Raw genomic sequence first — 26,673 nt, forward strand, 5'->3', positions numbered from 1 at the left:
TATTCCAACCAACAAAAATCACTTGGAATTTCTTACTGACAGTTTCTTGACAGTTTCTGATGGTATTGTTTGATACCTTTGTGAAATGTTAGATGATTTGATTTGTCACTCTGAAGTGGATGATTTGAAACCACCTTGTGAAATAATAACTATGGGAACTTATCATAATGCAGCCCAAGCTAAATTTTGAATCTTTAATTCTAATTAACTGTCAGTTCTCCCTACCAATCACAATAGTACTTGCTCTTGTTTCAGAGGAGTGGCATGATGCCAGCTTCAGATCTAATAGTCAGGTTAGGTGGATTTCAGACTCTGTTCAGTTATTACTAAACAGTGTATCAGCATATTCCATCTATTAGTTTCATCTGTGCATATAAAAGATACTTTGAGGATACAGAATACATAATGCATATGAAAGTACTCAGAAAAATTTTAAAAAGTATAAACTTAAGGTATGTTTAGCAATCCACATAGAAAAACCAAGTGGATAAGGAATCTATATTGACCAGATTGGAATTGGTGGCTGTATTGAACTAATCTATTGAACTAGCTTATTAAACTAGTCTCCGTGTGTGTATATCTGTCAGGCACTGCAATTTGTCAATGATCTGGCACCAAGTAGGTGAAAAGTAGTATAGACTGAATTGAATTTGAGAAATTGTATAGCAATCACAATAGTCTAAATATACTTTTTACTGTAAAAATCCCATCTTTTATAGTTGTGGTAGACTCAAGTAAATATATTGCTCAATGATTGCTAGACTCAATTAATTAATAAATTAATAAATAATGAATGAATAAGCATTTAAAAGATCTCATGTGAAAGATACTATCTAATGTGAGTGTTAAAGGAAATTAGGTACTCCAAGATGGTATGTACTCCCCCATGGAAACCTACTCCTATGCGAAGGCAGGGAAATGAAAGATCACAAGTGAAGAATGGCAAGAAAATTAGCTTGGCATGAAGAAAATAGAGAAAAAAATATAATAATCTTTTAAAGGTAGGTTGGATTCACACTGCAAAGATTTTTAAGTGTCAAACAGAGGATTTTCTATTTTATCCTAGAAATCTTTAAAATGGATCAAATAAGGCCATTACTTGGTTAGATAGATCTGTGCTTCAGGAATATTACATATCAAGGCTATGTGTAATTAGAAAAGATGTGAGTTGTTCAGGCATTTTCTGAAAAACAAAACAGACATGATAAGAATTAAATGTAAGAATTCTTAACCTGGGGTTATGAATTAAAAAGATACACTTGGATCATTATCTTTCAAAATAATCGAGTCCTTTTGCAATCTTGAGACGAGGTTCATAGGCTTCACCAGCTGAAAAGAGGTCCAAGATAAAAAAAAAGTTAAGGACTTCTATCTTAGCAGAAGTCATTTAGTGTACTGCGGAGTCCTTTATATAAGATATGGAGAAAGCCAAGGCCAATAATGATATTGGATGAGAAGTTGTGAATAGATTACAGTCAGAACTGGTAGAAGTCACCACATTAGCAATATCAGGCAACCAACAAATTCTCGGCATTTATCATTTACTTTATTATTCACTAAAACACATCCAGTAATAAAATGATATTTTTATTCTGTTTTTTATCTATTTTTTAGTGCCATGAATCAATGGCTTTCTGTCCCTTTAAAAGTTCTTTGGCAGAAAGAACATCAGCTGTAGACCCTTTTGCTGAGAAAATGGCACCCCACATCCGTTCCCCCATTCCCCTGCCCCCTCAAGGAAATATGTCTCAAAGGGAAGCGGTTCAGCTGCATGGAAGGGTTGGCAGAAGGAGGGCAGTATGGGGAGAGCAGAAGCTTCCTGGACTGGGGGCTCAGGCTGGAGCCCGACTGAGACAGACCTTGCCTCCGCTCACTGCAGCTGATGGATCCTGAGTGTTCCCAGCCCTACTGCTGGGCTGGAAGGGAAGTCCACAAGGCAGAGAAGCCAGAGGTCCATGCAGCCTGCTTTAGTTTTGTCAAATGTATTCATCATCAATAAGCAGGTCTCATCACTGTGGACCAATTGGAGTGGACCAAAGCTTGCTTGAGCTCCTTCACCGAGATGTACCCACTGGTATGTGAATCCACTGAATGGAGCCAGGAGTCTGCTTGGGGTCTACACCTGCCTACTGATGGGCCTTGCTCAGAAGGTCCTGGGAAAGGGGTATGATCGGGATTCATACTAGGCTGGCCATAGGGACCTCCTGGGGCAGAGCCTCCATATGGTCCTTCAGAAGCTCCTGAGGGGAGCCCCCTTGGCTGGGATGTCCATAGACCCCTCCACCAGATGGTGGTCCATAAGGCCCTTCAGGAGCTGGGCCTCCATAACTCCCACCAGGGGGCAGCCCGCCTTCATACTGGGGGAGGCTCCTGGGGCCTGTCCAGCAGCTCCTGGGTAGACCTGCCCATAATGGGAGCTAGATATGGCCTCTGTGACATTCTGGCACTAGGCGGGACTTCCCCTGTAGGGACTTTGTCCCTATATTCTCAGGAGAGGAAGACCTGAAAGCATGATCTCCTTACTCTGCTTAATCACTACACACACACACACACACACACACACACACACACACACACACACACACACACACTAACACACACACACACTCACACACACACTCACACACACACACTCACACACACACACACACTCCTTATATTGCCAGCATCAAAAATTAAAAGGGTTTTTTATTGTTAATAGTGGTGATAATCATTAATATTTGACAAGAAATAAGGATAATGATGAAAATGATGGACAGCATTTATACAGCACCTTAAGTTTTATAAAGCATTTACAAATTTATCTCACTTTATTCTCACAGTCATAAATATTATATCGATTATTATTTACATACAGAAAGTAATATGTATGTGTGTTTGTATATATACATATAATTATATATTTATAGATTTTATACATTTAATACATGTTAAATATATATTAAGTATTTTATATATATGTATATATAAAATACTTAATATGTATTTAATTTAATAAATAAATAAATTTAAATAAAATAATTATATTTAAATTTAAATAAAATAATTTGATATATTTAATAACATATATATATATATATATATATATATATATATATATATATATATATATATATATATATATATATATATATATATATATATATATATATATATATAAAATGGATAAGGAGCCAGGCCTGAAGTTGGGAGGATCTGGGTTCAAATATGACCTTAAAACTTTTCTGGCTGTGTGATGCTGGGCAAGTCACTTAATCTGTATTACCTAGTCCTTCCTATCCTTCTGTCTTAGACTTGATAGTAAGATAAAAGGTCAGTGTTTTGTTTTTCTTAATGAGATGGAGAAGGAAATGACAATTCACACCAGTATTATTTCCAAGAAAACTCTAAAATGGGGTCATAAGGAATTGAATATGACTGAAACAACTGAAAAATTCTCACAGCTTCTATAAGAGGTAGGTGTTGTTATCATTCCCATTTTACAAATGGGGAAAATGAGGCAAACCTATCAAGTGAGTTTCCTTGGGTCATAGAGCTAGTTAAGTATCTGAGACCAGATGAGAAATCAGGTTTTTCATGGTTAATTCTTCATCACACCATTCAGAATTTTCTTCATGGAGATTCTGGAGTAGTTCTACATTTCCTTTTCCAGCGCATTTTACAGATGAGGAAACTGAGGCAAACAGGGTAAATGATTTGCCTTGGGTCACATGGCTAGTAAGTATCTGAGACCAGATGTGAACCAAGGAAGAAGGGTCTTCCTGACTCCATTCCTGGCACTCTATCCCTGAGCCATCTAGTTGCCCTTAAGGGTGGGAGTTGTATCTTTATCTGTGGAATGTCATTACCTAATAAATATACATGTATTGAGAGTCTGCTATGTGTGAAATAATGTGCTAGAGATACTAATACAAAAGTTAGAAAGCTCCTATCCTCAAGAAACTTATATTTTGATCACAAAACTGCCAAATGGCAAAAGTGGGATTTGAATTCTTGATTTCCTAATTCCAAGCCCAGCATTCTATCCATGAAACCATTGATGACCATTGTGTATATCTAGTTTCTGTGGAAAGAGTAAAAATGAATGTATTTCAAACAAGTCTTTGATCCTTTCCTTTATTCTAGCCACTGTTTATAGGTAGATCTGTTCAGAGTTTGCTTCTGGAGCAGATTGTGTGATTTTTGAAATTGCATTTATGATATGTCATTTCCTCATGTGACTAAATAAAGTAGATTTTCATCATTTTGATGATTTAAGAATATTTCTCAAAATCACATTAAAGAATGTACTGGTCTAAGATATCTCATCACAGTTAGACAAGCAGAAAAGGAAAATATTCTGAACTCTTCCCAAAGTCATATGCTTTTTGCCTTTGAGGTGTGCATGTGTGTGTGTGTGTGTGTGTGTGTGTGTGTGTGTGTGCTAGAAGTTCCATTGACCAAAAAGTTTATTTCATTATGCATTGTTAGAAATTTTAAAATGAAGAATTTTTATTTTATCCAAATAAAAACCCCACCAGCTTTTCTAGAAAGAAGAGGGATGAGGCTATTTCCTTAAAGTAGACATCAATAAGTCCCAGCTAGTAGGCATTGAGCACTTAACATAAAATACACATATAATTCATATTTATTGAATCCCTGCTATGTGCAAGACACTGAACTTGGTAGTGGTAGACAGAGAAGAGTGGAATAGACCTATAAAATAGGTTCTTCAGCCTAAAGGAATTAATGATTTTCTTTGAGTTAGACTTTTTTTATTTAAAAGAAATTTATGTCATCACAAAAGCCAAACCTGAACTTTTTCCTGTGGATTTGGTTTCTTCCTCCTGTTTTTTTTTTTGTTGTTGTTGCTAATTTACTCTTTAGGATTTTGGGATACATCTATATCCAATATGCTTTCTCTTTTTTTCTCCTGAAAATGGTCAGCTAAAACATGGTCTCCAGTTAAATTCTGTTGGAAATGTGTTCTTAACAACTTTTCCTTTTGGACATTTGTTTTTTGATATAATATTTTGATTAAATATAGATAATATTTAAGATTTCTTCTGAAATTGTATTGGTTATATTTATCCCCTGTTTTTCTATGCTCAAAAAATTCTAGGCTTCATGTTTCTTAAGATATGAATGTGGAGTGGAATTGTTCATTGGCTTTTGTAGGGGGTTAGGAGGAGGGGAGGGAAGGAATGTGAATCATGTAACCATGGAAAATATTCTAAATTAGTTAATTAAATAAACTTAAAAAAAAAGAAAATGGTCAGCTAAGCTCACCCAAATAAATTTTTCTTCTTAAAATGTTTTTGATGGTCCAATATGTAGTTGATGACTTTTCCTTTCTTTGCTTCCATCCAATTTTTGTACTTGATTTATTTTTACATAATGATTACATATATTATTTATATTACATATACATTATTACATATATTGCACAATTGTTCCATAATTTATTGTGTGTTCATAGCAGGAACTCATTCCTTCAGGAAAGTTAATAACCTAATTTTGAATAATGAGAATGTTTCTCATGGCTACTGTTCTATTATATATATATATATTTTTTTTTTTTTAAGTGGCCCAAAATTAGACTGTTCCTTAGCGAATAGAGAGATGAGCTCAGAGACAGAAAGATCTGGTTTCAAGACTCATGTATGACTCCTACAGGCTGTGTGACCCTAGACAAGCCACTCATCTTTTCATTATTCTAGACAACTTTCCTAAGGAGTCTTTGAACTTCTTTTAAAAACATTTTGAAGTTGTATTTCAATACAATTGATTTCTTTTGTAATTCTTATTTTATTTTATGTTGATAAAAGCATTTTTGAGGGTTCCAAAAGCTTCACCATGTTGCCAAAGGTTCCTTTAACTCATGAAAATGTTGAGATCACTTGTTTCAAGACTATAAGTTGCAGAGAAGACCCTAACCTGTGCTGAAAAAGGATATTTTCTCATCTGAAAGTTCCCTATACTGATAAAAATCATATGTACAGTCCCCATTCCCTATACCTACCTACAAAATATTGTGCTAAGATGTTCAGAGAATAGAAATATCATATATAAACAAGGAAGAATCTATTCCAGTACCAACTTCACTTCATGAAAACAATTTGGAAAATGCATTTGGAATCTAAGATGACTGTCCAATAATATTCAATTAATGTAAATGTGCCAATGATCCTATCGGCCATGATACCAAAAGAAAAATGGAATGCATGGTGAAATGAATAAAAGCGTGATTTTTGTATGTTTCCATGTTGGGAGTTTCTCCTTTCTTGTCTTATAAGCAGAAATTTTAAAGAAATATTGCTGCCATTCTTCCTGCATATTTGCCACAAGTAAGCTATTTTTTCCCTAAACCTCATATTAGTGAATATCATAGGACATAATACTCAGTAGAAAGAAGTTATGTCTTCAGTTTTGTCCTAATCAGAATAAAAAGATGGTGAGTTCTTATTAGCAGGTATCTGAGACAAATCCATGGAGCCTCATTCTTTTTTTTTTTAAACCCTTACCTTCCATCTTGGAGTCAATACTGTGTATTGGCTCCAAGGCAGAAGAGCGGTAAGGGCTAGGCAATTTGGGTTAAGTGACTTGCCCAGGGTCACACAGCTGGGAAGTGTCTGAGGCCAGATTTGAACCCAGGACCTCCCATCTCTAAGCCTGGCTCTCAATTCAGTGAGCCACCAAGTTGCCCCTGATGGAACCTCATTCTAACAGCATCATAGTGCTCAGGCCCTGAGACCACGCATGAGTATGCTGGAACATTAATGTAGCCACAACACCATGTAATCAGGTATGGCTCAGGTGTGCCTTTGATCCTGTTCAAGGATGTTGGCTTCTGGATATTACCCTGTAACTTTCTCCCTCATCCACAGTCCTCGGGTCTAATGGGCCATGGCTTTCTCTTGGAGGTCCATTTAATGAATTAGAACCCTGTATATCATCGACCCTCTTTGATCACCATTCAGGGGTATTTATTTATTACATAGCAGAGTCACAGTTTTTTTTTTTAATTATTTGTAATAGTTACACTCATGTATTATCAGGAAATTTACAAAAGATTTGAAATAAGAAGATTCTGGGATCTGAACCATAAAGATATTAGATGGTGACTTTATTAGATGGTATGACATGCTTATTTCCTGTTGAGAATCACCTATATTCTTGGTAACTTTGTAGGGTTTCTCCTTATTATTTCTCTAGTTTCAATCAGACTTTCAGGTTAACTGAGATTTCCTGATCTGGTCCTTTTTTTTTTTTCTTACCAAAATAGGTGGAGTTGCTGAAGATGCTGCTTTTATTTCAGGACTTGTATTAGGAGTCTCTATTTTTGTCTGATTTCACACATCTTTATAGCCACACATTTCTCAGAAGCACCCCTGTAAACTGACACTCATTGTGTAGCCCCTAAACAAGGACAAATGGGTCTTCTGTGTAACGCCGCAGGAATTCACAGACTGGAAAGTGAAAATCTGACCTGTAAGGAATGAAATGTCACAGATGCACTTATGTTCACACCTTCTCAAAATGACTAAACACCCAGGATAGAGGTGACTTTTTCAAACAATTTGCATTTCAAAATGTAACCCAGAGACTTTGGGAAAAAAAAAATTAAATCCCACAATAGGAACCTCCAAAGTATCTAGCAAAAATCTCAAGGGTCAGACCTGCTTTCAATATTGATAGATATTTTTCTTCAGTCTTTTGCCCATTTCTCCCCCTCCTTCCCCAAATCTGCTAAGATAAGTTTAACCTAAAAGCAGCTGGTTTGTGGAATTCTTACAAACCATTTCTTTAAGAGAATAAAACTTATCAGACAGCTACAGCAATTCCATTTGCAGAAAAAAGTAGAATGTCAACTCCAAGGTAAGTATGCAGCTGTCTTCCTGTCACTTAAAGTTTTTAAAGACAAGTCTAATTAAATGTCTACCTAAAAAGGCTGACAGAATAATTCTTAGCATGCTAATAACATTTTGCATAAGGATGCGTGCTGAGTCCTGATTCTGCTGTTGTACTATGCTTCTGACTAACACAGAAGGGAGAAGCCCTTCCCATTCCCAATAAAAATGGATCAACCTTTCTGATGTAAGAACTGTTCATATACATCAAATTAAACTCTGTCTCATTTTTACTGAGCTGCTCTTCTCAAAGGGAAATACCATCAATAAAGACGGGAGGAGTTGATGTATTCGGTGTGAAAGGTTTCTTTTCAAGATTCTCCTTTTCAGTGTGAAAGACCTCTGAGAAATGTATGCCACCTGAACACCTGATCCTGAGGGTTTTACAACCAAGGAAAATCATTAATTTGAAAACATGTTTCAAATTATGAAACCGAAAGGGGCATAGAGTGTCATGTCTATTCAGATTCTCCTCAATCAGCTGTGTTTGATCTTGTCTGCAATTCCACAGGAGGGAAACCTCCGAAGATATCACATGTCCCTTTTAAGGCAGTGGTCTCCAAAGGGGTGCTGTGGTGGGCTGAAGCTTGGCTCTAGGGGATTGTGGCATGACCTAAAGGTGCCATCAAATATATAATAGAATGACATGGTGAAAAATGGCCAGATTTGAAGCCAGAAAGATGGGAATACCTGACAGCTGATACATACTGGCAGTTTGACTTTGGGCAATTTAGTAAACATCTTAGTGTCTTAAGAAGTTCTACCAGACAATAAATTGCAGAAAAGGCACTTACCTGTGAATTTCTAGAGAGGGAGTTTCTGAACTCACTGAGTCAATTAAATACAAGCCTAGTCCCTATCCCTTTAACATTTAAAACCTTCTTTACATGTATGATCTCATTTTACATGTGCGAAATAGGTAACACATATTTTTATCCCTGTTTTAAAAGTGAGAACCGAGGAACAGAGAGATTAAATAATTTTCCCAAGGTTGTATGACTAGGACTGGAACACAAAACTACCTAAAGTTCAATGCTTTATGTACTTTTCCATAATGACATTTATTAATAATACTTTACTTAATTTTAATTGAAATTATTTTTAATTTTATTTAATAATCTCCCTAGAGATGTCTTTTTTAAACAGTGGCCATTGATAAAGTTCAGATACTTCAAAGGGAATATTCTGGAGAGTTTAAACTACTATTCCTATTAAGTGATGAAAGAAAGAACAAGTTCTGTGCTTTCATGAACTTCATCTTTCACATCTTTCACATTTTATTGTTATTCAGGCATTTTTAATCAAATTCAGGTCTTTGTGACTCCATGTGAACTTTTCTGGGCAAAGATACTGGAATGGTTGACCCATTTGCTCCACTGGCTCATTTTACAGATGAGGAACTGAAGCAAATGGAGTTTCCTTGTTTAGGGTCACACAGCTAGCTAGATTTAAAATTGGATATTAATCTTTCTGACTCCAAGTCAGCATATACTACCTTGCTACCTCATCTTATCTTTATGGTTAGTAATTAATTATCAGATCAAGCTAAAACTAATTTCCTATATTGACATTAAAAGCCAGGCCTCCTACATTGTCATGTGTATGTTTCATGTCACAAAATACCCAACGACAAGTCCCAGGTTACCATTGTGGCTGAGAAAACTTGTCTTACCCTATGTTACTTATTTTCATTTGGGGAAAAAATACTCTTCTAATATTTGCTCACATTACTCTAGCACTTTGATACTTAGAAAACCTTTTCTTGATAATAATCATGTGTTTTTTGTAGTTTCAGTATTAGCATTCCCATTTTACAGAGATGAAACTATGGTTCAGAAAGGTAAAATTATTAGTCTGTGCTTATAGAGTTGGTAAGTGTCACAGCAGCATTCACACCCAAATCTTCTTATTAAGACTAGTTTAGTAAGCTGATGGCTGCCTCTCTTTTGCCTATGTTACTAGAACAATAGCCTGGAAAGCTTCCCAGGGCTTGGCCACAATGAATATTTCATAGGTTCCACTGGAAACTTATACTCCCATCAACTGATCTAATGCTTTCCAGGGCCAAGATTTTATTTTATTTTATTTTATTTTATTTTATTTTTTAAAGTAGTAAAAATTAAAAGAAAACCAGCTTTTTATTATATAGGCCATAGCAAGAAGTTTGGTAATTCTACTAGCTCAGACAAAAACAGAATAAAACAACAACAAAAAATAACAAAAACCCCACTCTGATGTAAAGAATGAGAGAATACTAGTTCTTCACAATTTCAGAGGAGAGATTTCAAAAGGAGGGTGAATCGCTGAGCCAATTGCTATCCAGTGTGTTTCAGTACCAGGGGGACAAATAAGTCAACAGAGGATTGGGGTATAAAGGGTGACCAGATCAGAGAGAGAAATTAGATGGGATTTCTAGAGAGCAGTATAAATCAAGAAGAGGATCTTGAATTTGGCATGGACCTGACTAGTAAATAGAGTTATGTTGCTGTTGGCTGGTTTGTTTTCCTCTGTAGACATAGCAGCTCCTATCCATCTAGGCTGTTTATTGAGTATGAAAAGAGATGTGAAAAACAGTGAATATTCCAAATGGCACAATAAAGAACTTAAACAAGGATCCTTGAAATGAATTAAAAACAGGAACACTCTTCATTAATGAATTTACCACAAGCCAAAATGTTAACATTTAGATGTGTTGAAAGGTCCTTTAAGGTTAACCATATTCAAACAAGGTGATGTCATATTGTCTCTGAAAGGGACCAGGCACAACATAGATAGCTAAGCCTTGGACAGACAGTCTAGTAATTCTTAGCTAGACATGTCAGAAGGATTTTTCAACAGCCCAGAAGGAGATAATAAAGATCCACATGAAGGTGTTAGTGCTGGGAATAGAAATGTGCATGGACAAGAGAGATAATGAAATGGTACCATGAGAATTGGTAACATTGTGAAAATTAAAATGGAATTATTTCAGGAAAACTAAAATGGAAATCTTTTAGGAATTTTGGTAGTAAAGAGAGGGATAGTGGAATCATGCAGAGATGAGATGTTAGTTGGACCCAGTGGAAAGTTCAAGAGTAGTTTCCTCCCTCCTTCCTCCTTCCCTTCTTTCCTCCTTCCCTCCCTCCCTTCCTTCCTTCCTTCCTTCCTTCCTTCCTTCCTTCCTTCCTTCCTTCCTTCCTTCCTTCCTTCCTTCCTTCCTTCTTTCCTTCCTTCCTTCCTTCCTTCCTTCCTTCCTTCCTTCCTTCCTTCCTTCCTTTCTTTATTCCTTCTGAAGTTGCTTATTGAAAAGAAGACTGAAGATATATGAGGGTATGCCATGGGCTGATGCCTTGTGTATAAATTGGACTTCAGTGAGGCAAAATTACACAAAATCATCAGTTTCACTCTCTCTTCTAGTCATTGAAGTTGAGTTGTAAGACAAAAGTCAGAAAAAGTGGTATTGGCTCAAGATACACTTGGATGACCATGACTTCTTTGACATCTGATCAAATTCTAAGTACTCCCCAGAACCTGCTTCTGTTACCTTCATGACCAATGGAAGACATTGTTTGCATCTGCCCCCTTAATTGGGGGACATTTTCATATTCCCCTAACTCACCAAAGAGTTTAAGGTCTGCCTGCTACCTTCCACCTAGTCGAACCTTCCTAGGATGGTTTACCATGGTATTTCCACTGGCCATGCTATAGATTTCTTTTTTTTTAAGTCCTTTCCTTCTATTTTAGCATCAATACTGCTTATGGGTTCCAAGGACGATGGATGGTAAGGACTAGGAAATGGAAGTTAAGTGACTTGCCCATTGTCACATGGCTAGGAAGTGTCTAGGGCTAAATTTGAACCTAAGACCTCTCATCTCTTGGTCTGGTTCTCCATCCCTTGAGCTATGTAGCTGCCCCATGCTATAGCTTTTTGGAGCCATAGGTGAGAACTATGTTGCAGGAAGAAATCAAAGAAGGAAAGTAGTCCTGAAATAGGCTTGGCAAGCCCTCCCACCAGAGGTTCTAGTCATCCCTGAATACTCCATATATGCCACATCAGGAAAGTTTTTTTAAAAAGTAAGGGTTTCTAGGGTAAGGGTTAGTGAATTAGCAGATCAGCTGACCACGTGATTCATACTGGAGTGACCAACATATTGCAGTGTCCCAACTATGCTGATTGATTAATCATTTGAGACAAAGGTAGAATGGTCCAGGTAGACTGAGAGAAGCATGGAGAGAGAGATAAGGGTAAATGGCTTATTGAGTCTAAGTGAGAGAGTGGAAGAGGTAGAAAGATCGGTGATTGTAATTGAGTTTAATTGAATTTCAAAGGTCAACATAGTGAAATTGTGAACTTTCCAAGAGATGCTGAAGTCTAATTTGTGACCACGATAGTGTGTAGCTAAAGTGAATGGAGGAGGGGGCAGCTTGGTGGCTGCACACAGTATTGACTCCAAGATGGAAGGTAAGGGTTTAAAAAAATAAAGTGAATGGTGGAGAAAGTTGTGGGAGTTAAGGAGGTTAAAGTGTGGTCCCATAATGAATGATCATCCAGTAGAACACTGAAATCCCTATGAATTATACTAGATATAAACGGATAAAACTATGAATTTGGGAGTAGATACAATCATTGGAAGAGTACTCATGCTGATCTGATGGTTGGAAGATTATAAAAGCAAGTATAATGAGATGTTGGTATGAATAAATCTCATGGATTTTAAATAAAAAAAGAGCTAGTAAGCAACAGAGACAGAGGAATGGTTTAAAAGTAATAATAGGGAGCAAGGGTTATCACAGACTTCATCCTGGCCCATGGCATTGAAGAACTGGGAAAAGCAATGTCCTTCAAATGAAAAAAGTTGCAAAAGATGTGATATATGAAGGGAGATGCAAGTTTTATTTAAAGTAATGAATTGAAAGCCAACAAGAAGATAATAGTGGATAGAACATTGGGGTTGGAATCAGGAAGATATGAGTTCAAATCTGTCCTCAGACACTTATTATATAACCTTGGGAAAATCATTTAAATTTTTATTTTTGCCTCAGTTCCCAGAATTTAAAAGGAGGGCACACTGGAGAAAGAAATGTCAAATCTCTCCAATATTTTTGCAAGAAAACCCCATTGACAAAAGTTTGTTGAGACATATAGAGTTGGACACAGTTGAACAACAACCACCACAATGAATTAAAATCACTGTTATTTGAGATTTTTGAGGACATAGAAGTGTTAGTTTTAAATAGAGTAAATCAATAATCACTTATTAAGCACTTATAAAGTACCATGCATGGTATTAGCTTCTGGGGAAACAGAAAAGTTAAATGCAAAAATAGTCTCTTCCCTAAAGATTATCTTCTAACTGAGAGGAGTGGAAGGGAGGGAGGTAACAACATACACTAAGAAAGGAACACAAGATAAATCCTAGGTATATGGAGATCAGGAGCAGAAACCTTCCCCTTCTCAGTCTCTCTTAAGTTAGTGTCTTTCCTATTGATCATCTCTAATTCATTCTGTATACATCTTGTTTATACATAGCTTTATGCCTGTTGTCTATCCCATTAGACTATGAACTCCTTGAGAGCAGAGACTGCCTTCTTCCAATTTTTTTTTGTTCTTCAAGTGTAAGCTTAGCATGTGCCTTGCACATTGTTTTTATTTAATAAATCTTTATTGTCTAACTGACTTTCAACTGTTAGCATTGTAAAATGAGATAGACAAAGGCATGAAGTGGATTGAACTGGCTCTGAAAGGAGTGGGATGGATTAAAATAGGGATGTAGTTTAAAAAGTCAATAGTAGGAGCATATAGTTCATAATCTAAGGTGTCAAGAATAGGAAACTGGAATAGGAGATCTAGTATTTTGAGAGGTGAAATGTACCTCAGTTTAGTGACCAGAAAGTTGGCTTTATAGCCTGGATTTAAGTTCTACCTGACATATGTGAACAACTCTGGGAAAGTCACTTAACCTCTTAGTGACTCCAATAATTCTCTAAGACTAGATGTTGCAATGATGGTACCAATCCCCATTGGCAGGGGCAATTCTTTACTAAAGGGCCATTATACCAATGAAATTACAAGAGTGTATACTTCTAGATGGTGGCACTATTGTCTTTCAAGATGCAAAACCTCCATGAAATCTGCTTCTTTTTTGGGTATACTTCTTATCCTAAGAAAATTATATGGAGAATGAATCTCACTTGAATATATACTATTGTGTCATTCTAATCTATAAAAGGTGGCTATTTCCACGAAGGTGTTCTCAGATTACATAAATATTGTCTTCTAATGAACACAAAACATTTTTTATCATCCAAAATTTTATATAAGGGATATATTCACAAATCCTAACCATTTAACATTCAATTTTTAAAGAAGATATTTAGTATGGCATTTTAAAAAGGTACTGGCATATATATTCTTGAAAATATATTAATAACATATATAATAATATATTCTTAAGAATAATGTATTTGAAAACAGACTTATTTTATATTACTATCCTTTATACTCTTTGTTCCAATTGAATTGGCTTTTGAGTGGTTCTCTGAACTCAATTAATCTTTTCTCACCTCTGAGAATTCATAGAAGACACATATCCTCTGTGACTGTATTGCATAACTTCCTCTTCTCCACTTTTCAGAATATCTTCCCACAAAAACTAAACTCAGATAGTGCCTTTTGCAGAAATCATCTCCTGATTCCCCAGTTGAAAATGATCTCTCCTCCCTTAATTTTTTTTTCTAGAGTACTTTGTTTAGGTCTCTTCTTTGTCTCTATTATGCCCCACTTTGTAGTAATTAATTCTCTATGTATATGTCATCTTATGCACCCTTGTGTCAAATGTAATTCTTTAGGGAAATAGAGATTTTATAATTCATTTTCTTCTTTGTAGCTTCAAAACTGAGTAGTATCTTAACCATACTCAATGTGTCATGCATATTTGTTGAACTAAATTCCTTGAAAAACTAAGATATTTTTATCTTACATATTAGTTAAAATATTGAGTTATGTGTTGTTCACTAACTGAACAAAAATTTATTAGGTGCTTACTGTGTGCAAAGATCTACAAAATTCACTAATGGACATACAAATACAATTAAAATTCAGTTGCTACTCTAAAGGAACTTAGAGTATAGTAGAAGGTAAAAGATCAGTGCACAGAGAACTCTAATACTACATATGGGCATCAGAGTTTATGGAAAGAAAAAAACGAATTCTTTGCTTACTTTGACCTTGTCATATGGAAACTGCATTCCTCTTAGTCGTTTGGTCCAGTACTCTGTACGCTGTAGTTGCTTAGTAAATATTGTTGAAAGTAGCAGGGACATCCTGAAGAAGGAATCATATTTTGTGGTAAGGTACTGGGAGACTCTCAGGAACAACTTATAATGGGGAAGTTGTTCATGTATATCTGTGTGAGATGAGTAAAATCTTTGAAATTCAAACACAGAAGGGAAACCTAAAAAGCTACATATATATTCGAGCTCTTGAAAAAAACTATGAGGTAATGAAGTGCTTATCTTCTAAAATAAATAATACAAACTGATAGCCTGAAGGTGAATTTATTAGGTTTAATGGTTGTCAGAGAGAAACAAAAAGGAAGAGAAAAAGTAACACCCTAGAAAGATAACAAAATAATAGGAAATAATTATATATGAATAATAAATAAATGTTAAAACTATGTATAATAAAATAAAATCTGGGGGAAAAGGAAGATGAGAGGGAACTCACAGAATGAGTGTTCAAAAAGACTATAGAAACATGGAGTAAGAGATAGAAATACAGTCTTGTCATGGATTTCACTTTCATCTGAGTAAAAGGTGGAAAGTTACTATGCTCCAGAATAATTGGGAATTAAGAGACAATTCATTGAAAAGTATTCACTATATCTGTCTTTCTATCTGTCTATCTATCTATCTATCTATCTATCTATCTATCCAATATATAATAAGAAGTTCTGACAAATGTCTTTTGCAATAGATATAGCTCCTAAAATTATTCACTGTGGTCAGCAATTCATATTTTAATAGCTTCTTCCAATTTGAAGTTTAATTCACTCACAACAACCTTATGACTTAAGTAGTTAGTTTAAATATATATATATATATATATTTCCTATTTTATTGGTGAAAACTGAAGTTAAAATAGATTAAATGTGTTGGTCATCCTCATCACATGTATACATATGATTTGTCCCAGATGAAATTATCCTTTTTTTAATTTGTTGGGCAGCATTTTGTTTAGGTTCTTCCTTAATCAATCACATTCTACAAAATTTTTTTCTTCCTTCCTTCCTTCCTTCCTTCCTTCCTTCCTTCCTTCCTTTCAATGTTACACAGAATTCTTTGCGTTCTGGATTTGGAGTAATCCAGGGATGTTTCTCTATAATATTCCATGCTGCCTCTTTCTTTCTTTTTTTTTTATAGGAAATCAATTAACTTTTCCATGGCTTTAGACTTTTGTATATATGTATATATATGTATATATATTGTATTAAAACAATCTAAAAAGAGGTTCTATAATGCAGAATGCCCATTCGATATATCAATTTATTATCTTTTTATCTTAGTTATATGTGGATGTGCTGTAGAAATGTTTATGCTTATTCAAATTACTTTCTGAAATAGAATTCTACCTCTAATCAAAAGTCTACTTGCAGCTTTGGGAAGTTTCACTAGCTAGAAGAGAGCGTAATAGAATATGCTGGTTATGCAAATTAAACTAGGTAAGAAGCTAGCAGAATTGGAAAAATGGACTCCTGCTGGGAATATTCCCTTCCCTACCTATCTAAGCATCCTTATACCTTCCCCAACCCTCATTCTTCCATCTTCTACTTCAGAGATATTTAGAAGTATATTTGTAGTAGCCCAATCAGTGATTAATAGAGGGAATATTGGGAGCTGTTGTTGGTTTTTGTTTTGTTTTTTGGCAAGTAAAAGCTTTTTTTAAATTTTAGATTAGAAGGCATTATTATAAGTCAATGACCTTTACAATTAAGACTATTTAAATTAATGTGCTCATGTCTAGGAAATAGCAGTTTCATGCTGAAGGCCATCATGATCATCACAATGAAATGAGGTCTCTTTTGCATACCATAACCAGGGAGAAAAATGAAACAAAAGAAAACATTTCTGTTTTCCTCAGTAGAAACGTTTTTAAAATGAGGCCCTGAGGTCTGAGGTTTATAGGAAGCAGAATGTCACTTTGGCTATATATATGCACATAAGAAATGACAGAATGGGGGACTTTTGTGAGGAAAATTTCCCTGAGTTCCACAGTTCCTAATATAACTATGATAATCAGTAATATGTGAAAAAGACACACAAATATATGACAATTTTTTTTCCAGGATGATAAACGTCATTGAGAACATGGAACATTTAATCCTTCTCCTTTTTCTCTTTTTCTCCTCTCATATATACACATACTCAAATCCTTGAAAAATACAACTTTAGTATCTTTTCCAGCTTAAGATATTATATATGTAAGTATATATGTATATGCATACAAGTAATGAGTCATATAAATATACCCACATTTTGAATGTGTATATACACACATGTATATATGTATACTTACAAATATATCTTAAAATATGATAGAAGTAAGTACTAAAGACATTTTGTATCAGATAGGAACAATTCTATTATATACAAAGTCATAATTACCATGATTTAAGAAAGAAAATCAAGAGGTTCCTTGACAGGTAAGAAGTACATATTAGTATGTTTGAAAACAGTAAGTTTTTGTTTAATTGTTTTTCTTTGTTTTTGTTGTTTGCTTAAAAATTAATTCATTTGAGACAATAAACAAGTAAGTTAAAAATGACTCTAAAAAACCTAGCTATTAAAAAACCAGCAGTTAGAAGAATATGGGTAATAAATAAAATATATTATAAAATTTCATTAGTATCACTGGTGTGATATTAATAATATGAGGTTATGAAGATACAAAAATGGAAAAATATACTTTATTAAGAGGAATAAATTAGACAAAGGATTAACTAAGTAGTAATTGATGTATAGCTTCATGGAGTGTAACGAATCTGTTAAGTAGGGGGAAGCATGGAAGAGAGAATTTGAAAAAGAATTAAAGGATGGGACTATTGTGATGGAAATAAACTATGGAACATCAAGCCAGCTAGAGAAATGGTTGACAAATTCCTGACCTAACACAAATCTTTCATGAGGGTAGGAAATTGTTGTTATGGGTAGTGGTGAGGCTTCAAATATCTGAACATTTTCTAGTTTTTTTTTTTCTGAAAGAAGTTCAATATATAGTAATTTCTTATTTTATTTTGTAGTAATTTCATATCTCAAAGGGTAGAAATGTCAAGAGATTTTGAAATTGTAGACCCTGCTCTGAGCCATAAGAATGCATTTGGTCAAGTTGATATGATAAGAAACCTGGGGTAAAACAACTCTACTCTTTAGGTTTGTGATAGATAAGAAGGGCAATGTTGAGCATAAATTGACCTGAAGGATGAACTTGAGTGAAATTTTCAAAATTCTAAGAAAATATGAGTTGAATCTCATGACTTAGAAATGGAAAATGGAAAATTGTTCATTAGCATTAGGAAACTATTAAGAAGGAAGTTTCCAATATTACAAATGCAAAAAATAAAGATAAATGTGACTACCCAAGAAGTTCACCACTTAACTCAGAATTTTAAAATGTACAAAATTAGTAAGTAGGAATAATCAAGAGTAGTAGTAGTAGTAGTAGTAGTCTCCCAGTAACCGAGGATGACGATTGTCTTTGTGCATTTTTGTGCACAAAGACACTTGTGTTTGAATATTTAAGTGGAAAAGTCGATGCACAGAGACAGTCCCACTCTCTCAGCGTTGGAAGCCTGATCCATTGGCACGAAAAGTCGTTACACCTGGAGACTTCCTCAGCTTCTTTGGATGGTCGTGTTGTCTTTTGTGCTCCATCATGCCCTAAGCACTCCACAGTGCTTTGCTGCGTCGCCCTCTCAGCCGTTGGACCTTCTTATTGGTTTTTTCCACCTGTTCCGCTGAAGCAGTCTTCACATGCTGGGTGAGGAAAGCCCTGGTTCACCAGGGGTCTACGACCCTGATGGCTACCCTCACAAGGTTTATCTGGCCTGTTGAAGCCTTTGCCTGGGGTGTAGCCGCTGCCACAAGCTAGCAGCTACTGGGAGCCACAAGTGAGAGCTGGGTGTCAGGTGGGGGTCAGAGGCTGGAGAGCTGCCCTAGGAGGGCACGACAAGCCATCCATACCAGAGATACTACCCCTCCCTGAACACCCCATACACCCAAATCAAGGGTAACCTTTGACTTAAATCCACGTTCTTGCTTAATATGGACTAGTTATTTTCTCTCATAAATTCTATTTTTGGCTTATGTCCTCCAAAGGTTTTCACCTAGGAAAACTAGAATGTGGTTCATGTTTAACTATGTACAAAATGGAAAAATGAGCCCAAAGTCTCATGTAACCACTCTGGTTAACAGTGCATCGTCTATACAATAATCATTATTTCAAGTGACGGCAAATAAAACCCACATAGGACTTGCACTCACACTCATGAACAAAGTATCTTTTTCGCTTTCCTTCCTCAGGAAAGGTATGATAGACTTAATGACATTATTAAACTCCTAGCATATTATTAAAAAAAATTGTTCCTTTTCTCCTGAGAGGCCTCATCTTTGACAAGGATTTACAATATCCCTATTTATTGCCCTAGGATGGGCATTTCACATGCAACATTTTTAACCTGATAAAAAGAAAAGTCAACAGATGTAATAAGTAGACAATAAAAGTAGTGGCTTCCAAAGATTAAATTGGCTCATTTGGAATGAGTTGTCTGTCAATGTAATCTATGTAGCCACTAATTGGGGACCGTAAAAGAGACTCAAGCTTGAGATTGGATTCAGCTTCTTAGATACCTTTACTTTTATATTCTACAAATATTTTAAAATGTTATTTTATAATACATTTCCCATTAATTCTCTTTTCCTGATAATAGCCTAAAAGATAAGGATTTAAGTCCTGACTCTAACAAATCTTTTTCTGTATGACCATGGGCAAGTCACTTAACCTTTTAGTGTAAACACAATTTTCTAAGACTACACTTTGTAGAGAACTTACATACCTAAATTGATAGAGCATATTTCATATACCAGCAAAATAACAAGTCTTATATTTATCATATCTCTCATAATTTGACTGATACCCCTTTTTTAAGAGTTACAAACTAAATGTAGTGCTATTTAGGAATATGTATCCCTTTTCCTTATCATTATCATTATTTGGATACAAGTATATAAATATATATTTATATTGTTATGCATTTGAGCCAGACAATTTATGGGGTAAAGCAGTCAATTATATAGTTTCTTTGCTTAGAGAAATTTAAGCATCTGGTCTGACAGTTTTAGATTGAATTGGCTTCCTTTTACTAGATGTTTTAGTATTGTGCAAGCCCAAACCTTGCATTCTAGAAGGAAAATGATATATATCCAATTTTATTAAAAAGGTTAATTTATTTTATCCAAAGATGATTAGTAATCCAATTGAAATGCTTCAAAGTATGATTCTGATTTTGATTAAAAAGTCAAAATGAATGAGTGTTATTATGTAGCTATCTTACAATTAATGAGATCAAGAATGTAGGCAGTTCTATCATTCATTTTTCTTATTCATTATTCATGGAAACTAACATAAAACATCTTTGCCTATTTTGGACAAAAAAAAGGTAGGTCAAAGAAGGGAATGGGTCACTGCTTAATTTGGAGAGTGTGATGACAACTGACAGCAGAGAGAAGCCACAACTGTTCAACTTTCATATTTTGTTTTCTCTGACAAGGAAAATTATTTTTGGAATGGAAAGAGGAGAATCACTCAATCAGCAATCATTTGTTAAGTGTCTCTTACATTTAGTCATTCTGCTAAGGACTGAAAATACAAATATTAAGCAAAATTGGCCTTGACTTCAATAAGTATTTGGTCAGGTGAAAATGCAGAGAGGGGGGGGGGGTATAAATAAAATGAATACATGGAAAAACTATTTGGTCAATGAGATTAGAGAAATAAGTAAGGCACTAGCATGTGTGGAATTGGGAAAGACATTGTCTAGGAGGTAAAAGTTGAGATGAGTTTTGAAGAAGGCTTTCCTGTAAGAGAAGGCATAAATAAAAATCATCAACAGGAAGTTGGAATGAAAGAGAACAAAGACAGAGAAAGCGTGCCTTGACACATATAAGTCACAATGGCAAGAGTCAATATATTCTAGCTCCCTGAAAAAAATGATAATTGTGTATGTTCAGTGAATATCAATAATCTTTTAAAGACTATGGAAAATATATTATTTGTCATGGGGCTGGAAAAGAAGAAATATTCAAAAATATTTTAAGAGAAATCAGTGGTCTATAAAATATAGAGCAGTGAATCTTATTTCAATTCCTGGCAAAATTTTTAGAATGAATTACTAAAGAGATTCTTAGTCAACATGTAGAAAAGGAAAAATGATCATAAATTTCCATTATAGATTAATAATAATAAGATCAAAAAAGTGCTTTAAGGTTTGTAAAATTTACATGGATATCCTCATTTTATATTCACAATAATAGTATTTAGATGTTATTATTACCAATATTTTATAGATGAGGAAATGGAAAATTAGAGGTTGATCTGTGAAGAATCCAAGAGTCTTGGAGAGCAATTTCTAAATTTTCAGTCTGGAATTTATACCTTACAAATTAACAAATGCTATAAATCAGGGTTTGGCTTTCTTTTTCATTACCTTTTTAGACCTAAGAAAGTGATGGAGGAAATATGAATATGATAGACTAAACTTAAAAGCATGCCATATACCAAAGACCAAAATGTTGGACATTTACTAGTATATTTCTGCCAGAGTTACACACTGAGGTGAAATTTGAACTTAGGTCTTGCTGATTCTAAATCCAGCTTTCTATCTATCATATCACCTAGCTGTTTTGTTAATAAAAGGTCTTGCCAAATTAATATTTTCCTTCCATTTTTATAGGGTTATTAGCTTTTATTTGGCCAAGTTTCATGATTTTCTGAAGGGCAATCAGGTGGAGAGATAAAGGCTACATACTGAAAGAGTTAAAGGGATTACAAAATGGTTGAATGAATGTACCTATGGTATTTAACATTTTTATTAATGCCTTCAGGAAGGTCAAAAGAGTCAGGCTTATCAAAATTGTAGTTCAGACAAATCTGGGAGATATAATTAAAATAACAGATAACATAGGATCCTAAAGGAACTCATCATGCTAAAATGTTAGATTGAATCAAATAACAACAAATTTAATAAAGTTGAATGTAAGGTCTTACACCAGTGTTAAAAAAATAATTATTTATAGTATAACATATGGTTTGTGGGGCTAGAAAGAGTACATCTAAAGACATCAGTTTTTTTGGTTTCATCTGTATCTATGAACTTTGAGGGAATTTAAAAATTAATATCCTCCACTTATCAAGAGAAAAATATTTTCATTGGTCTGAGATATAAAAAAGCATATTTGTTTTTATTTGCCATATGGAAAATAAAAAAAGAAATGCCCAAAATAGGAAAATATCAGTTTTACAAGATTTCTATAGCTAATGAACTTCAAATAAGCAACAAAATACTAATGATGCTTGAACCAATTTTCTATTCAAAATAAATCAGGTTTATTTGCTTTCATCCAATTCAGACCTATAATTTTGTTATCGGGAATTTTCAAAGTAAAAATTCCCTCCATCACTGAAGAAAGCTATCCATTGATGCAGATCAACCACTTATTTTGTAAACCTAGAGATTTTTCCTGGGAGACTGAAAAATTATATTATTTTCCCACGGTTACTCAATGTGTGTGTGTGTGTGTGTGTGTTTTAAAGTTTGAGAAATGCTTTACATATTTTTTCCTCACTTGTTCATCACAACAACCTTGTGAGGTAGATGCTATTTTTAGTCAGTTTTCAAAGATAAGGAAACTGAGGTAAAAAAGTGTTTTGCCCAGGGTCAAATGGCTAGTAAGTAGCTGAACCAATTTTTTAACTTATTTTCCTCTTTTTAAGTACATCACTACTCAGTGGTATCTAGCTATCTACTTTAATTCAATGATTTTGTACATATGTGTACTTCTTCCATGGATTAGATTTAAATCCTACTTCCTTAAGTAGATGGTCTTCATAAGTGGTGGCAAAGCTTCTTGGATGAGCCTCTCTCATCTTGGCTAGATTGTTTCCAGATGACAGGCATGCCTGAAGTTCTTTCAAGCTTGGTAGGAACTGCTGGAATGTACATCTACAGTCATATCCCTATGCCAATGAGCCAACAATATAGAAATTCAGCATTTTTCCCTTTGCTTATTTCCTTCTTTCTTTCTTTTCTTCCTTTCTTTCTGTATTGGCTTCTCAATGAAAGCATAGTGTGTAAGACCACAATCTAGATGATAATTAACATTGTCTTGTGTTTGTGGGATCAGCTCTTTTTCTGAGGCAAGTGGGTGGCTCTGAAAAGAGCTTTTGGATGTGTGAAGTTTCAAATTTGTACCAGTTCTATTTCTTGGCTACCATTTTTTTTTTTGCTCTTGGTGGCTATAAGCTTAGCTGCTTTGAGCCTGAATACCTTCTTAGTCTTGCTTGCCTCAGGCTTAACTGGGCTCTTGGCCACCTTTTTGGGGCTTAACTTTTTTGATCTTTTTCTCAGGCTCTTGGCTGCTTTTTTGGTGGTCAGTGGTTTCTTGGGGTTCTTCAACTCTTCTTGGTGTCTTTAGCCTCTTTAGCCTTCTTGGGCTTCTTGGGAAAAAAAGGTAGCCTTCTTGGTCTTGCTGGCCAGCTTCTTTGGCCTCAGCCTTTCTGTTGGCCACCATGGCCTTCTTCAGCTTGAAGAAGCCTTACTGAGCAGTGCCTTAGCCTGGAGTACAATGCCTTGCTGAGCAGACATTTGAGCCCCAGTTTGATGAAACTTTTGTTCTTGTTCATGTTGTAGTCAGTTCCTTGCCAGCCCCTTCTTCAGGGCTGCCAAGAACAAGTAAGTCCTTTCCTGGAGGCGATCATGACTTTCATGTTCATCTTAGACACCAGAGGACTGGCATCCTGGTGGCCAAAAGTCTCTTGCCCCTTTTCTTGGCAGGGGCCCTTCTCCACAGGGGCTGAGGCAGCTGCTGCTCAGCTACCCTCTCTGCCAAGGCAGTTAAGCAATGGTAGTACAGGAACAGCAAGACATCACTAGAGACCACCATGGAGTATGATTTATTCAATTCACTTTTAAAAATTCACTTTTTAAAAAGTTCATCTTCTAAAGAGCTGTAGTATGTGATGCCTTATTGAGACCTAAAAGTGATGGTGAATTCACAAAGATTAGGGTAGTAAAGAACTGCCTGGGCAGGTCCTATCCTTTTGGAAATGCTCTTAATATGGGCAAAATAGAGGGCTGTTGTCCAAGGGTCAAGCTAACTACATTCATGGAGGATCATGACCAGATTGGGTAGAGAGTGATGAAGTTTCTAGCCACTATGCTTACCACTAGAGGCCCTATAATCTGCAGGAATGGAGAAAACCCCCACAGTAAGGAGATCCCAAGCACTAGAATTATTCAAGTAAGTAGAGCTCCCATGGGGTGTCTCCAGTTTTAGGCAAAAAGGGCCAAGTGGGCTTCCAAAATGAACTTCTAAATGCTTCTGCCACCACAGAATTTTTTTAAATTTATCATATAAAAATATGTTTTTGAGAACCGATTTGATGTTAGGATCCTCACCTTCCACCCAGAAAAAATGGATTCATTTCCCAGTCCATCCACATGCCATTTGTAAGGCAGTGGGGTGCATTAGAAATAAGAATACACTTTGAATCAAAATAGCTGACCCAGAACTTCTGAAACTTGTATGAGCTTGGGCAAAACACATAACCCCTCTGGTACTTACTTATCCTTATCTGTAAAATGAAGACATTAGACTAGAAGAAGGAAGATCTTCAATGTAGCTCCTCAATTAAGACCAGGGCTTTTGGATTTCCCTCTCTTCTTTCCCATAGTCCCCTCATTTAGAGTAAACACTGTCAGAATACAATAACTTCTTCATCTTTATCTGGAGACAAAAACAATATTATATATATATATATATATATATATATATATATATATCACACACTCACACACACACACACACACACACACACACACACACACACACACACACATATATATATATATATATATATATATATAAAGAAAATAAGAAGTAGCAGGTAACTCCCAAGGATAAGTTGAGTCAGTTCAGCTAGCAGGGTGAAGGCAGAAAAGAGGAAGAAATTGGAGAGGGGATAAATTCCCATGGTCCTGGTATGCTGGTAAGTTGGGTCCAGTCAGATAAAGATCAAGACAAAACTCCAATTATTCATGATTATAGTCAATTCTAGATAGTGGCAACTGTCTCTATAATTGTTCCTATTGGACCCTCATCCCACAAGACTGCCTTCCATAATCCTTCAGTTCTTTCTTCTATTTGGAAAAAAAAATATATATATATATATATCAACCCCTGTGCTGATAAGAGACTAGGATAGAATATATATATATATATATATATATATATATATATATATATGTATATATATTTCCCCCTTCATTGTTTTTGAATTAAGCTTTCTGATCTATTTTTGAAATATGAGTTTTTTGAGTAATTTAAAAAAAAACTCATTTTTGTAGAGTTTAATGGAATTAATCCTTGATATATTAAAAATTAGAAAACAGTTGCTGTAGCTTAGAAAGTTTATAATATTTTAAAGGAGAAAAATGTTTTTTTTTTTTTGGCAGATGTTTTTTTGAAACTTTATTTCATTTGAATTCTCTATGAAGACATCCTTAATGCCTTTTTTGTTGTTTCCTTCCACTTTGTGTATTATTAGTGATAGACAACACACTACACAGATGTTGCTTCTATTTAGTTTGTGGTTCTGTTCCAATTGGTGTCATATGGCAGATGTTCACTTATGAAGAACTTCCATCCTACTTTTTCTAAACAAACAACAGATTGCATTGCTCATCTCCTAAATCCAAATAGAAAATCCCACAGAAGCATTGCCAAGATTTCATTCCAGTTTTGGCAGGAGTACCTTCTATCCTTCTTTCCTATTGTTTCTTTGTGGCTATCCTCTCAATAATATAGAGGAAGCGATATGGCTCATTGGCCTGGATTCAGAAATATATGAGTTCAAATCTTGCTTCAGACACTTAACTAATTGTGTGACCCTGGGCAAGTCACTTTATTTTTTATTTATTTATTTTTTATTTTGGGGGCAAGTCACTTTAACCTCTGTTTGTCTTGGAGTTGTCAAATGACTCAGTGGACAGATTGGTTGGCCTAGAATAAGGAAGACCTGAATTTCAATCTAGTCTTTGACCTTTCTACTCTGCATAGTCAACCTGAGCAAATCACAATCCACCAGAGAAGGAAATGCCAAACTGTTGTGATGCCTTTGCCAAGAAAATACCATGGAGAGGACTGGCATGAGATCCATGAGGTCAGAAAGAGTCAGACAGGACTGAAAACACCAACATCTTTATCATGTAAAGGGAAGCAAAAATGTTGGTGCCTCTCAAGAAATGCTAAGCTAAATATGGATTTCCATGTCACTAAACTATATTGGCAGACAAGTTGAACTATCATCACTATAGCCAGTGTTAATAGCATAAGTTTATTTTGTGACCATTTACAAGGATGCCAAACTACATGCTGGTGCAAAGATTTCCAGCTAGGCGCACTTTGTTTTTCAGAACATGCACATATCTACCCAACTGAGAATAGAGTCTTTGGTACAAAAAAGTGAAGGAAA

General features: G+C 35.2%; 1 pseudogene; it reads right to left on the reverse strand.

Annotated features, from left to right (window-relative positions):
• Window positions 1-1,668: 1,668 nt before the first annotated feature.
• On the reverse strand, window positions 1,669-23,711 carry LOC100619695 (peflin-like; annotated as a pseudogene).
• Between the last annotated feature and the right edge of the window lie 2,962 nt (window positions 23,712-26,673).

This window comes from Monodelphis domestica, chromosome 5 (genome assembly GCF_027887165.1).
Source record: "Monodelphis domestica isolate mMonDom1 chromosome 5, mMonDom1.pri, whole genome shotgun sequence".
NCBI classification, from domain to species: Eukaryota; Metazoa; Chordata; class Mammalia; order Didelphimorphia; family Didelphidae; genus Monodelphis; species Monodelphis domestica.